Source organism: Perognathus longimembris, chromosome 19 (assembly GCF_023159225.1).
Source record: "Perognathus longimembris pacificus isolate PPM17 chromosome 19, ASM2315922v1, whole genome shotgun sequence".
Lineage (NCBI taxonomy): Eukaryota > Metazoa > Chordata > Mammalia > Rodentia > Heteromyidae > Perognathus > Perognathus longimembris.
In genome coordinates this window covers 4,679,820-4,687,066 of record NC_063179.1, presented here as the reverse complement: position 1 = coordinate 4,687,066, position 7,247 = coordinate 4,679,820, and the positions used below count along the sequence as shown (strand labels likewise).

Sequence of the window (7,247 nt, the reverse complement as noted above, 5' to 3'; positions counted from 1 at the left end):
ATTAAAGGATAAATTCAGGGAACATGTGAGATATATGTTGAATTATTTGATATACCAACTTATTTAGGACATACTTAGGGTCATTAGATTTCATTTTGTGGATTTTTCATGTTGTTGAATTTATTCTTAAATGAAAGTCATTCACTATATTACCTGCAATTAAAATTTGTTCATTTTTTTTATTTTTTTCTGTCATAATTTTAATTGAGTAATGTTTCCATGAGAAAGACATATACCTCAATCTTCTTTTTGAAGTAAATTCCTCCAAGGTTTTTGCTGATTTTGTGGTAGTCTGTCAAATTAGGTAAATTCCCTTCTGTCACTATCAAGCCATGAGGTATTTTAAAGTGATAAATACATGTTTAATTTGAACAAAGCACATTGCAGCTGCTGAGATCATCACTTGTTTTCTGCTTTAATCTGTTGATTATGTGACTTACATTAGCGTGTTTTTAATGGCAGAACATTCTGGAATTTTTTGGCCTAAGATTTTCCTATTTACTGAAATGCATTTCATAAAATAAGCATTAATTATGCATCAAGTATTTCTGAAGAAATCAGCCATACCTGCTTGTTCCCTTGTTTTATTTGCTATTTACTAGTCAGTTTCTTTAGTGGTTGTACATTACAAGTTTACATGGTGCATTCTCAGGCAATCAGAATGCTGGCAGAAATATAGACAAAGAAGATCTTTCCAATGAGGTCTAAGAAATGGGGAAGGAGACACTGAAACAACAGGAAAGGCAGCCCTTCTGCCCAAGTAGCACACAGCAGGCTAAATCATGTTTGTGTCCAGTGCCTTGTCGAAATCAGAGTTTCAGGACAACAAATTAGGATTTTTCACCTCAGAAATCTCTAACCAGTATTCAAGGTATTGCATACATTTTCTTCATGGCTTAGGGAAGAGAGAGAAAAATTAAGATGGAATGTATAATACAAAGGGAAGCAGAACTTACAAGATTTGGAAATTCCACAGTCATGCTGGGTTGCAAAGCATCACAGCTGGTCTGTGGTCCAGTGAGAAAGCCAGGCAGTATTTGTCAAGATGAGGGACAATGACGTTGACGACATTTCAGAGATGTCTGCAGCTGCTCCATCTATCCCGGGCTCTATGGGAGACGCTGGGAGCAGAGGATGTCAAGGGAGGGCCCAGGGCCTCTATGGGAACATGGAATTTAGTGCTTGGGGTTTGCTCAGGGATCCCCTGCCTCCATTCCAGCACAGCATTCCCCTGTAGCCCAGATTTGACTGAATTAGATAGAAACATGGCTTGGGCTACCCTTTAGGGTAGGACAAGTTTCAGCATTTCCAACTCAGCAGGTGCACAGCACCAGCTATGTAAATCTGTCTATCTTCACCTCGATTTCCAATGATTCTCAGAGATCACTGGGCCTAGGCAGAGAGCTGCCACCAAGGACTGCTGCTTAATCAGTCAGGGCAGTGCATGGGGCAGGTCACCCTCCGATGCCCCAATCCAGTAGAGCTACCAGTGTGGAGTGCTAGCCCTCAAGAGTTGTAGTGAGGTCTATGCCCCACTAAACTACTGGGAAGCCTTGTCAGCAGTCCATCGCAGTGGGGAGGGTATTGAAGAGCAGAGCATCTCATATCCTGGCAGCCAAGAAGCAGAGAGAGGGAGGGAGGGAAGAAGGGAAGTAGGGAGAGAGACAGAGAAAGAGACAGAGAGAAAGAGAGACAGAGACAGAATAAATACCTTCACATGTGAGATTTCGAATTTCCCTTTTTTTTCCCTTTCTGGTGATGCCCCAATGCTGACTCTATTTAGGCAGCTTTTTTTTTTTTTTTTTTTTTACTCTCTTACTTTATTCTCCATCCTTAACCTCAGATCAGAAATCTGCTTTGTACAGATCACTCTTACCATCACAGGACTTCCAGAGTCACTGGCATTTAGATGCTTTCCCAGTACCATCCTTTGCTCCTGGCTTATATTGTCAAAGTGACCTTAGAGGACAAGATGGTGCCTGGAATTTCAACTATCAGATCAAGCTCCAAGCAGAATCTAGAGGCAGGGAAAAAGGGACAAAACAGACTACGCCGGGTCAGTGACACCATTTCATGGAATCCCACCCAACTTAAATGTCATTCATCATAATTAGATTTCATAGCTTCATTTAGGCACAAGCAAAGTTTTGTTTATGTTTTAAAGTCAGGTAGTTTCCAGTTCTAATAAATCAGCTTTGTGTTGTCAAGGAAGATGTGTATTGGTGTGGGTGATGCTCTTTGGGGAATAATCATGGAAGACCTGCTGGAGGAGGCGTTGGTATTTTGAGAGAAGCTGTCAAACTGGAATAAGGCAGGGTCTGCAATGAGATTTGACAGAGGGGCCATGGGATCCTTGATGACCCTTCTTACTACTGCTTTGCTTTAATTGACATTTGACCTAGGACTTTAATTCACAAGGACTCCTTTTACAGAATCCAAGGCCATTATGGGTAAGTGATGTAATAAACTCGGGCAGCCTCACTGGAGATTCTAATTCTAAGCAGACTGGATATCATTTTGGAAAATAGAATTCCTACAATAGTTATTTTATCCTCTAAGACAGAGGGATAGAATAGTGATTAATAAGTACTGAGCATATGTTTCACGAGTACAGCCATTCTTTGCTTATAGACACTCAAGATATAAGTCAAGTCATAGGCGTGTTATTTTCATGGCTCACACTACCTGCATTTTCTGAAGATATCCCCAAAGTCTTTTAAACTTAGTGTATTATTCTTTTCACGTTACCAGACTTATAAAAGACAATTTGGACTGTTTTGAGGACATAAATTTTATCTTTAGGAAATTATGTTGCTAGAAAATATATCTAGAAATCTAACAAAAAAGATAAAATACTTCTATACTTTTAGAATACTCTGGACTTCTGAGGTAAATATAATTTCCTGCAGGGTATGGTGGTAGTTCATGCTAATAATTCTAGCTATTTGGGAGGCAGAAATTGAGAGGATCACGATTTGAGGCTCACCTGGAAAAAAGTTTCTGAGACCTCTCATCCAATAACAAGCGGATGCAGTGGTGCAAGTCTGTCATCCCAGCTACGTAGGAAGAATACATAGGAGGATAGCAGTCAGGCCAATCTTGGCAAAGAGCGAGACTCTACTTGAAAATTAACTACCACAAAAAAGGCTGGGGGTATAGCTCAAGTGGTAGAATAACTGCTTACAAAGCCCAAGGCCCTGAGTTCAAAACTCAATACCACCAAAACAACAACAAAATTAAAGTCCTACTGGAAGTTTGAGGAACCATCAAATTATGTTAAGAAAACATTAACTCTTGAAAACTGTCCTTACATCCTTGAGCTATTCACCCCCTTGGTCCATGGATTTAACCAAGATGCTCTGGTGCATGTGGCCTCACTTGAGGAGTAGATTTGAGGACACAGGTAAGAGCTCACCTGGGTGAAGGCAGGTCATTCTGTGACAACCTACTTGGGACATTCAGTGTCAGCACATTCCTCTGACCAGCCCTGAGAAGTGCTGATGGAGAGAAGGGACAAGCATGGTGTACAGGTGGCAGAACCCAGTCCCCCAGACTTGCAACTCGAAGGGTCAGGAAACTGCGTTTTGTATCACACTCAATTATGCTCATGCTCTTATAGACTTTCTATCTATGCTTCTTCAGAGAATCAAGAAATCTGGTCTTCATGGCCAGGCCCTGTATCATACCTGTAGCCCCAGCTACTGAAGTGGAGGCAAGGATATCACAGTTGGAGGCTAGCCTGGACAGTGAGATTCTATTTTTGTTTTTGTCTGAGATTGGGACTTGACCTTGGTAACTGGTGCTTTTGCTCATTGGCTGGGACTCTACTAACTGAGCTGTGCCTTCATTCTCAAGATTCTAGTTCAAAGAACAAGTCAGGTGTTGTGGTATATGCCTTTAACCCTGTTACACGGGAGACAGAAATGAGAGGCTGGTCCTAGGCAAAAGCAAGACCCTGTCTGAAAACCTACCTCTCTCTGCGGAGGGAGTGGACTCCCACTGCAGGGAAATGGAGGCTTCTTGGGACTTAAAAGTCCCTAAGGGGCTTTGCTGACACTGAAGACAGGAGTTGAGGCTGAAAGCTCCCCCAAAATCTCTTTAAGACAAATGATGTGTAAGAACTTTATCGCAGTGTCACCCAGACCACAAGCCATAGATTTCCCAAGTAATAAAAACATCCTTATGCAAACCTATAGGCAAGGACAAAGGGAAAAACTGGGCATGAAGGAAGGAGTAGCATTGTACAAAGAGAAATGTACTCATTACCTAACTTAGGAAACGGTAACTCCTCTGTCTATGGCCTTTATAATAACAATAAAAGAATTCCCTGTGCAATCTTGATTGAGAATCAAACCATTTTGTGCCCATGTTTACGTTTGTTACCAACCATCCATGGGGTCAATCTGACAATTTAGTAGCCTTTGCATTTCTTCAATGGGGGCTAAAAGAGAAGCCCATGAACACAGAGTGTCAAGTGGCCCAGCCCACGGGTGCAGGAACAGTGTAGTCCAGCCCATAGGTGCTGGGTGTAAAGTGGCTCAGCCCACGTAGGCTGGTATAATGTAGCCCACCCAGCCCATGGGCCACATCCACTTTTGGGTGGTTAATGCAGACAAGAGTCTCATAGAATTTCCTGCTTGGCCTGGCTCTGAGCCACAATACATCTGAAAGACCGAAGGTGTCGAGGTTTCCTTGGAGGCCGCCTGCGGTCCGCGGAAGCATCTTCATTGGCTCAGGTGATGATCTCTTCCGCTCCTTCCTCGGACTCCTCTCCCATGCCTCTGAGCCTGCTGGCTGGAATTGGAGCACTAGGGCGGGACATAGAGACATGACAACACTGGTTAAGTAGTTCACAGCCCTAAGCTATGCGTCCTATTTCTGCACAGGAACCGAGGTGAATCAGGAAATGGATGGCATTTTTCAAGTCACATGAATCAGTGCCCCAAAATTCATCATTTCCACCAAGTGTCGGGCCACTCTGGCCGTTCCTGTACATGGACTGCCATGCGTGGCTCAGGTGAAGCACGTGTTTTGTGGGAAGTGGGACATGACGTTTTTCTTTGAAGACAATGAAATATTTCGGTTTCCAAATGATTGTCAGCAGCTTAAGGTAGGTAGCTCCTCAATGAGCAAGAGTTTTTTAAAGGAGAAAAAAAAATTCAATAGAAAGAGAAAACACTACACCCAGGGGGGTTTTGTACTGTATCTCCTTCCTTCTCTCTTGGGAATTAGCACTGGATTCTCTGCAAGTTCCAGCTGATGAGATTAGCTCTGAAAAAACTTTTCCAAGGCCAAAGGCAAACTCATGAAATTAAGGATGGACTTTAATGATGATTTTGGCTTTTCCCTTGCTTATTAGCAATTTGTTTCTAATTAATTATAACACCTATCGCTTAGCAATGGTTCATGATAGCAAACAGCAAATGAGCCTCTCTCCAGCAGATTCACATAGGATTCCTTCATTTATGTAGACAAATGTTAGGCTATCAGTACTCCTGGATTCTGCTATGGAAAGGCATCTCTTTCCCCTGCTTAGTTCTATATGTTAAGAGACTAAACTATTTTATATCCTATTAACATGTTTTTCAATGTTAACTGCATTCAACTGAAATATTGGGAAGCCAGGAAAAGGGTTAGCTTAAATATATGCAGGTTCTGATCTAAAGGCCACAGGGTTCACTCCTGAGGCAGAAGTCCGCCAGTGTTGCCACCCTGGAGCCTTTAGACACTGGGAGGCCTCCTTCTGCTGAGAGCCTCTCAGGCTTGGGTGCCACGTAGGCAAGAGAGGCAGGCGGAATGTCAGGAATGGAACCAGGCCCCACCTCCTGCCCGGCACAGAAGGGTCCCAGAAGCCAGCGGCTGCCACACATGGGTGAGAAGCCTCTCCGGATGTCTTAGAGGAAATCAGGAAATCCCAGGGAGGCCTCACGGCTCGGGGTTCCCTGCTGTCCCCAGCCGCAGACTCTATGGGCATGTGGAGGTTTCTGGAAAAGGTTCACTTAATCCTTTCATTAAAAAAAAAAAGGGTTAAAAACAAAGACGAATGGGCAGCAGTTGGAATTGTGACTGTCCTACTCTTGGATCTATCTCCACGGTCCTGTAAGACTCTGACACACTGCAGGCAGGGTTTGAGCGAGCTCAGTGGAAGCCTCCCCGGCCAGCCCTCAGCACCAGGGGCCCCGGCTTCGGAATCCCCGCGTGGATGTGGCCCACATCCTCCTCCTCTGGCACGATGGCCAAGAGGGGGCCTTTGTGCATTTTGTTAACGCAAGGGCCCCCCCCGGGCGGTCATCCTGCCAGGCGCAGAGGGAGGAGAAAAAGCAGGCAGGGTCCCCATCTCCACCCCCCACAAGGCGCGGGTCCTCCTGGCCACTCAGGGGGGTGGGGGACGCACATTACCCCCCCACCCCCGGCACCGTTTACCGTCTAACTTTACCATTCCACCCCCGCCCCCCCCCCACACGCTGAGAAGCTGACCACCCCGGAAAAGCAGGACAGCTGCCACAAAGTATCGAGCTACGGGGCGTCCTGGGTAAACTTTTTATTCCCATGTTTACTCTGTGAGGCCTAAGGCGCCGGCAAAAGGACTTCGGCCCAACTTGGACAAGGGGACTTTGCGCCCCCTGGGGCCCGGGGCCGCTCGGCCTGACTCCCGGGGCGGGGGGGGGGAGCTCTTGGTGCGCCCCCCCAGGTTTGGAGGAGTTGCTCATTTTCCTAACTTCAGCCCCTCGGCCTAAAGGAACTCATCCCCGCGTCCCTGCCCCGAGGACGCGCGGGGCTCGGCCGTCCGTCCCGGAGAGGGAGTCTGCGGCTCAGCACCCACGGGGATGTCACCGGGGCAGGACCTCGAACTCGGGGTCCCCGAGGACCCGGCCGACCGGCCCCCCCGCCGCCACCCCATCCGCTCCCCGGATCCGACCGGCGCGCACGTACCTGGAACCGCTGCCCACGGGCCGGGCCCGGGCCCCGCCGCGCGCGCCACGTCCCCAGCCGCCGCCGCCCACCCTTTATACCGCCCCGGCCCCGGTGCGGCCCCGTCTGAGTGGCTGGACGGAGGGTGGGAGGGAAGGGGGGGGGGAACGGACGCCCCAGGGGGCGGGGTGCCCCGGAGGCGTCCCAGAGCGCTGGAGAAAGTCCCCCCAAACTCATCATCCGGCCCAAGTTGCACTTGGGATGCAACAGTGGGACTCTTGGGGCGCACCGGGGCGCCCCCAGAGCGGGGTTGTGTGTGGGGGGGTGGTCCTATC

The 7,247-nt window shown here is 47.2% G+C and overlaps 1 long non-coding RNA gene and 1 other non-coding gene across 2 annotated transcripts; both read right to left on the bottom strand.

Moving 5' to 3' along the window:
- Positions 1-3,230: 3,230 nt before the first annotated feature.
- LOC125367753 lies at positions 3,231-6,981 on the bottom strand. The gene is made up of 3 exons (XR_007214143.1): positions 6,934-6,981; positions 4,281-4,808; positions 3,231-3,955 (listed from the first exon to the last, which is right to left on the bottom strand). It is a non-coding gene; the product is annotated as an uncharacterized LOC125367753 (long non-coding RNA).
- On the bottom strand, positions 4,894-4,963 carry LOC125367890. Its single transcript, XR_007214186.1, has one exon. It is a non-coding gene; the product is annotated as a small nucleolar RNA SNORD123 (small nucleolar RNA).
- Positions 6,982-7,247: the final 266 nt, after the last annotated feature.